This window comes from Chiloscyllium plagiosum, unplaced genomic scaffold (assembly GCF_037043375.1).
Source record: "Chiloscyllium plagiosum isolate Xiang-an unplaced genomic scaffold, Cpla_swu_hap1 HiC_scaffold_39, whole genome shotgun sequence".
Classification (NCBI taxonomy): Eukaryota; Metazoa; Chordata; class Chondrichthyes; order Orectolobiformes; family Hemiscylliidae; genus Chiloscyllium; species Chiloscyllium plagiosum.
Genome location: NW_028270177.1, coordinates 102,583,703 through 102,591,438, shown reverse-complemented (window position 1 = coordinate 102,591,438; position 7,736 = coordinate 102,583,703). Strand labels below are relative to the sequence as shown.

General features: G+C 40.5%; 1 non-coding gene across 1 annotated transcript; it reads right to left on the bottom strand.

Moving 5' to 3' along the window:
• Window positions 1–7,409: 7,409 nt before the first annotated feature.
• trnar-acg (transfer RNA arginine (anticodon ACG)) lies at window positions 7,410–7,482 on the bottom strand. The gene has a single exon. It is a non-coding gene; the product is annotated as a tRNA-Arg (tRNA).
• Window positions 7,483–7,736: the final 254 nt, after the last annotated feature.

Genomic DNA, 7,736 nt, shown 5'->3' with positions numbered 1-7,736 from the left:
AGTTATCGATGATGCGAATATTAGCAAAATGGTTAATAGTGAGGAAGAAGGTCTTAGGATGGAGGAGCTCAGAGATGGATTTGTCAAACGTTAAATTCAGATAGGGATGTTGAAATTAACCATGAAAAACATGAGGTGATGCACATTGGAAGAAACACATCAACGGATTACTCAATGAATGGCAGGACACAAGGAAACCCAGAGGAACAGAGAGAATTTGCATGTTGGGCAACATATCCGTGAAGGTAGCAGAGCATCGTGACAATCACAACTTTATTAGTCAAGGCAAAAGTTATTAAAGCAGATAAAGTGGTGTCACAAGTAGACAATATGGTGAAGAAAGTACTTGGCACGCTTTTTGTCATTAGTCATAAAGTCGATTATCCAAGTTGGAATGTCATGTTGTGGCGATATAGAGCATTGGCGAGATCACATTTAGAATACTGGTTGCAGTGATGGTTAACTTCTACAAGAAGGATTTTGTGAAAATTGAAACTGTGCACAAATGAGTTACAAGGATGTTGCGGAGACCTGAGGGCTTGAGTTAAGCGTGGAGATGGGGTAGGCAGGGGCTTTTTCGCTGGAATGTTCCAGGCAGCACGTAACGTTCTCACGGTTTATACAATCATGAGTGGCATGGATAGGCAACTGGACTAAATCGTTTGCGCAGGATGGTGAAGTTCAGAACTGGAGGGCACAGGTTTATGGTGACAGGCCCTGAGACACACTAAATAAGGTATAGAGAGTGAGAGAATGATGGTTGATTTCCAAGAGGCATTGCTTTAGCTCAGTCTTCGGTTTTAAAAATAAGCATTTTTTTCGTGAAAGTAGTTTGGTAGTTAAGTCGTGAATGGAACGTTAGGGGTACTAAAATTGAGTGATGTACCGATGAATAAGTGAGTGGGTACAATATTATACAATGCACTATGAAATGGAGAATGCCATATTTATAAGGAACAATCACTAAAGATCTTTTAAATAAAATATGATGTTGCAGGACTCTGAAATACTCACCGAACTGGCTGTGCTGGGTTTATGAGTCACATTGACTTTTCTGCAGGTGCATCAACTGATTCGGAAGGCAAAATGATATTTTCCATTTGTTCAGCAGTGGCGAAGCCAATATATATTCCTCCATTCCTATCAGCACTTGACAGGGTGAGCATGCATTGCCTGATCGTAACATTCCAGTCCATGAAACTCTTTTTTTTTCTTTTGAGAAACAGAACGTAGCAGTTATTGAACTGCAGCTTTCTCTTTTCCTTTACCAATTTTAATATCCAAACATTCAGTTGAACTGACAGGATGCTGAATTCTACAACAATTATTTCTTTTCTCTCAGATATTCAGCCTCTGCATTTTTCTTTTCTTTAGTGATCTGATTTACCTGATATTTACGGGGAAAAGAATGTTGCAGTTTGTCTCGCATGGGACTGAAGAATCAACTGAGTGTTGACAGGTGCATCTTAATTTTCTTATGCAGTTGAGCTGAGGTGGTGTCGAGTTAAAAGTGTGGATCCGGAAAAGTACACCTGGAAAGGCAGCATCTTTGGAGTAGGAAAGTCGATGTTTAGAGCATACGTTCTTCGTCAGGAATGTTCGAAACATTGACAGTCCTGGTCCTCAGATGTTGCCTAACCACTGTGCTATCTGGTGCCATCCTTCTTGACTCTAATCTCTCGCATTTCCAATCCTCGCCTTCTCCTCAGTCGGGGTATTGTTCGATGATGTTCCTGAGATGTAAGAACATGTTCATAATGATAGTTTGGATATGCAATTGGAAGCTCATCACTGATGAAATTCATTCTCCCCCTCCCAATCTGCCAAGCACATGCAGGTCCTGCGCCTCCTTCATTGACATTCCCTGAACACCTGAAGCCTGAAAGAAGAAGGTCTCATCTTCCCCTTGGGCCTTGATGCCACATGGGATCACCAGTTTCCTCATTCGCCCTACCCTCATATTATTCTAGTTTCATGATTCCAACTCAGCATTGCCCTCATGACCTGCACATCACATTTCCAACCTTCCCGCTCCACCTCCTGTCAGAACTAGTAATTTATTCTCCACCTTTATCTACTCCTCGCATTCACAGCTATAAGGCTCCCAAACCCCCGAACCTCCCATTTATCTATCAGTCCCCACGGCCACAAACCTCATTCCCGATGCAGGGTTTTTGTCCGAATCATCAACTCTCCCGCGTGCTGCCTGACCTACTGTGTTTTCTATCACCACATTGTCGGCTCTGAGTTCTCGCATCTGCAGTTCTCACTTTCTCCAGGGGCAGTATTGTGTAAAAGTCACATTAGTGGAAAAGTGCAGTTTCTGTGGCTTTCTAAGTTGCTAATTTCATTTGCTCAATCGGCTCTTGCTGGAGTACTGTGTGTCTTTCTGCAATTATCATTATAGCAGGGATGTGATAGCAATGGAAACGGTGCAGAACAGATTTACCAGGATATTGTCTGTTTGAAGAGTTTCACTTATGAAGATCGTTTGGACGGACTGGGCTCTCACAAAGATGTTCTCTTTTTTAAAAAGAAACGGAGCTGTACTTTTTCTCAAGGATAATGTCTCTTGATATCTTTTTTTATCAAAGGCATTTTAAAACAGTTCGGGCTCAGAATCGGATGAAGTATTACAGAAATGAAAGTGTTCACTGTGAGGCCTTTCGTTTCCCTGTAAACAGCTGAGGCTTAAGGCCAAAGATTTAATGTTTTAGAAATGGAAAAAGAGTAGTCATTCTGGAAAGTTGAATTCCGGTTTTTAGATCCTGCAGCAGTGGTGCACTAACTAATAAACTCTCTCCTTCTGCCCTTCTAATTTTTAAACTGTAAGCTTCTGTTTCATTTTTACTGTTTTTAAGGTACTTTTCTTTAAGGATTGTTGTGTATTTTCAGAACAGCATAAGTAAGTCTGCTTTGGATAGACTAAGTTCTGTGGGTATTCTATATTCTGTTGTTGGTTTTTCAATTCGTCATTTTATGAATAATTTTTGTAACTAGCTTACTCGGGTAATTTTCACTGTACGCTTTACGAAAAAAAATATAACGTTACGGTCTGGGTTGTCTGCTTAATAACGTTTTGAATGGTTTAGCCTCGTCCATAATAAATTAGGAGGTAGTTGATGGATTAACAGAGCAACTGATAGGTGCTTGCGTCTTTATTTTGGGTGTTGATTTGGATTGGGGTAGGCAATGCTTGGGAAGGCAATGTCTCATTTTGGTACAAACAGTTGTCTTGCTATGGACGGTGTAAAGTTGGTAGTTTTACAAAAAAACAATTCAGGCCGGACTTCTGGAATTAGCAGACATACTGGGGTTGTATTTGCCTCTTTCTGTGAGGAAAGGAGAGATCATTCCCGCAATAGCTCAGCATTTACCTAAGCTGGAAAATCCATGAGAATCTGTAGAGATGGTTAAAATTTATTTGAAATTGAAGCAGCTTGAGTTAGACTCGAGAGATAAGGAAAGGACACCAGATTTGAAGCAGTTTGCGATACGATTTGAAGTAGTAAGAGGGAAGAAGAGAGAGCAGCAGAGCAGAGAGAAAGGGAGACAGGGTTTGAACTTCAGAAATTGGCAATTATTAAAGGAATTCACCTTAAAAGGCTGGAGAGAAAGGCTGAAGATTAGCTTAATCTGGAAGAGCATATTGTTAAAACGACAAGGTTAGCAGCTGAAATGGTTGATTGTTATGAAGTGGTTCATAAAACAAGGATGGGCTTCCAGAATCATTTTAAGTCTGAGGGATAGAAATTGGGGTAAAGAGAAATCCACACGTGGAAAGGGAAAGTTAAATCTCTGTGAAAATCATTAGGATAACTTATCACAGGGTAAATAGGAAACTCTTGAAGGGAACAAGATCTGAGGTTTTCATTGCAATAAAGTAGGCCACATGAAATCAGTGTTGGAGATCTAGGAAAAGCACTGGAAAGTCAGATGCAGGGAAACGAAACAAGCCTGGATGTTTTGTTGCCATGGCAATAGAAAGCACAGTGGAGGGTGGAAAGCTGCATCAGAGTGCACAAGCTGATCAGAGCTTGGTAAGGGGGAAGTGCCACATCGGCTTTAATAATATACCTGCAAAGTTAAAGTTCATTTACCTTGGCCAGGTGTAGCAGATAGAGAGGGGACAATATTGAGGGACACAGGATCGTGCCTGTCTGTGATTCAGAAGGAGGGAAAAATATGTACTTCCGAAGAACTATGTATACGGGAATTCATGGTGGGACGAAGATTTGCTGAGTTATGTACAGTGAGGCGAGAGTGGGCTGAAAGAGTGGGGAATTTCTGGTGGGATGTCTGGACAAGCTCTCAGCTCCAAGAATACAATTTGTGCTTGCAAATGATATAGCTCAATCACCGGTAAGCGTGCTGCCTACTCCAGATGAAAAGCCAGTCAAGATGCAGGCAAGTGCAGCAATGCAGGACATTTATCAAGGAATTTTCCCAGATTGTGCCTTAACGCGATCACAGAGTCACAAGCTGAAGCAGGACAAATCAAAAGGCACGGATATGGAAGCTGAAATATGATCATAATTTTGTCAGGTAAGTGGGACACAGCAGGGGACAAGCGTTAATAATGCAAGTATATTCAGCTCTACTATGCTACTGAGTTACAGCAGAAAGATGAATAATTAAAGCAGTTGGATCAGAAGACATGTACTTGGAAGGAGAGTGAATGCATCCCCGTGTGATATTACTTAGCAAATGATATGTTAAGGAGGAAGTGGAGAGCAACACATATGCAAGCAAGTGAGAAATGGGCAGAATTTATTTTTCCAGTAGGGTACAGAAAAGTGGTGCTGCGAGTGTCGCATGTGCCACAAATTGGAGGGTACGTCGGCATGATGAAAACGGAGGCTAAAATACAAAGACATTTTTACGGCCTGGATTGCAGAGGAATGCATTTGAATTTTGCCAGACGTATCATACATTTCAACGAATAGGAAAACCATGGGAAATAATAAAGCCTGCACCTTTAATATCGATCCCAGCGTTCGAGGAATCTTTCTTAAGTGTCTTCATTCATTGTGAAGTTTCCCTACATCGAGCAAAAGATGGGAATAAGTATTAATTAACAGAAAAAAGATATATTGACGAGATTTCCAAATGTTGTTCAATCATGCAATATGACAGCTAAAACGATAGTGGACGAATTCCGGTTTTTTAAAAAAACTAGATGAAGACTACCATCAGAGATACAATTAGCTCAAGGGTCAAACTTCACGTCCAAACTTTTCAAGGAGTGTATAGATAGCTTGGAAATAAAACGATTCAACTCTACTGTGTACAATCCAGAATCACAGGGTGCACTGGAAAGGTGACATCAATTATTAAAGACTATATTGAGGTTTTATGTTTCGGAGTAGCCAGACTATTTCCATAAGGGAGTTGCGTCAGTGCTGTTTGCGATCTGAGATGTACCAAAAGAATCCACCAAACTAAGTTCATCTGAAACCAATTTTGGGCATAAAGTAAGAGGACCATTAAAATTTACTAAGGAAAAATTAATAAGTTAGATTACAGAGACCACGCATTTGGATGATGTGTCAAATTTTAGAGTTGAACTAAATAATGTTGGGGAGTTGTCGAGACAGTATTAAAAAGTATCGCAGAAAATATGAAGCAGGAAGTGTATGAGAAATAAAAAAATCACAATTGAGCCGCTGGGAACAATGCAATTATTTAACATTCATTAATCAGTGAAACTTTAAAGCAAGGTTTAAAAGACCTTATCAAATTGAGAGGAAATTGAGTGAGGTTAGCTACTTGATAGGGACTCCAGTCATGAAGGAATCTCACAGAATTTGATGGGAATATGCGCTAACTGTATTTTGGCAGAGAATGAACGCAAGATGAGATTGCGGTATTGACTATGACACACTGGGAAGAACCAATGTCAGGGAATTCTGCATTGGACGTTCCTGAAATAAAATTGGACAATGCAAAAGTTGTCCAAAATTGGGAAAGTTATTCAGTTATCTTCCAGAAGAAAATAGAAAAAATTATTACTCTTGCATGGGGAGATCTGCTGAAATATACTGGGAATTATTAATCTAATTGTAGATTATGTAAATATAGGAGATGCTGTTCTGACTCTGTAACATCCTTGCAGGTATAACCCTTTAAAGTTGTACAGGTTCATAAGGAGATGTCACGTATGCACCAAAATGGCATAACCCAAGTGAGTTTCAATGAATAGAGTTCACCCATCATCATGGTGCCAAAGCCAGATAAGACCCAACAGTTATGTGTGGACTATCACAAAATCAATGTTGTTAGAAAGACTGATGCGTATACATACCTGCAGTTGGAGGACTGTGTGGAAAAGATTGGAGGAGCAACTTACATTTCTAAATTGGACTTCCACAAAGGTAGTGAACTTGGTCAGAAAGATCAAAGGCAATTTTATAACGTCAACTGGCCTGCAGAAATTTAAAGCAATGACATTTGTACGAAAAACACTTCAACCACATTTCAGAGGTTAACTGACAGGGTAATTGCCGAATACGCAACTGATTGGTGTATATTGTGCCTGGTGACTTTCAGTCTCTCGTGGATTGAATATTTACAGTATTTATCGGGCTTTTTTGATCGAATTCGGAAGTCAAACTGATTTGTAAACCTAGCTGAAAGTGAATCTGCCAAAGCTAAAGTCACCTTCCTGGGATATGTCGTTGAACACGGACAAATGGCCCCACGGGATGCGAAATCGAAAGTTACAGGGGACATTTACACATTGTTGACGAAAAGAGCAGTACTGAGGTTCCCCGCATTGTGTGGTTTTACTGAAAGTTTGTGCTGAATGTTAGCAGTGGGACTATTCCATTCACCGAACTGTTAAAAACAGACAAGAAATTTCAGTGAGCACAAGACTTTCAAAATGTTGTTTTTCTCAGAGCAGAGCTGATTGTGAGGAGACATGATTGACGTGTACGAAATAATGAGGAGCAAGGAATTACAGATTGAAGGAAACATTTGCTCTTGATCGATCACCAGGATTGGTAGATTTCAAATAAGATGCAGAAAGCTTTGAATAGACTGGTAGGAAAACTTTATCAGTCAGCGTGTAGGAGACTCGAGAACTCACACTCTATAAAGATCAGTTGGACAGTTAACCCTTCATTCTTCTCTGATTCCACTGGCCAAAGAGTTTCGAAAAATGCTCAAAGCAGAGCATCACCACGAGCAACAGTTATTCGATCGGTGGCTTTATGAAATGGAAAGGTGCCCATAACTCACCCGCGCGACTATTCGGCTTCCCTCCTGAGATGACGCTCGGACATTGACTCTCATGTTCTCGGGGGCATTTAATGAAGGCATTCTCGTTCCTGCAGATGAGGAGCTCACACCTGATTTCGGCTTTTGAAAAATCAATTTTTAAACGGGATTAAAATCTGCACTGCCGGCGAGCCAGGTAGGATTCGAACCTACAGTCTCCTGATTCGTAGTCAGGCGCGTTATCCATTGCGCCACTGGCCCCATGCACAGCCTTAACAGCCGTGATGTTAATACGGACACGGTTAATAGCAGTCATGTTCACCAGTTGAACAAGCAATAAAGATAATCACTGTCACTACTTCAGTCTAATTTTCATCACCTTTCAAAGCAACGAATTTTCCAAAAAAAAACACATATGTTCTCATGAAGCTTCCATTCACACTCTGTCTGCTTAGTCATTTAATGGAATGTGATGTGATGAATTTCGAATCCACTTCTTCAGCATAACTGACGTG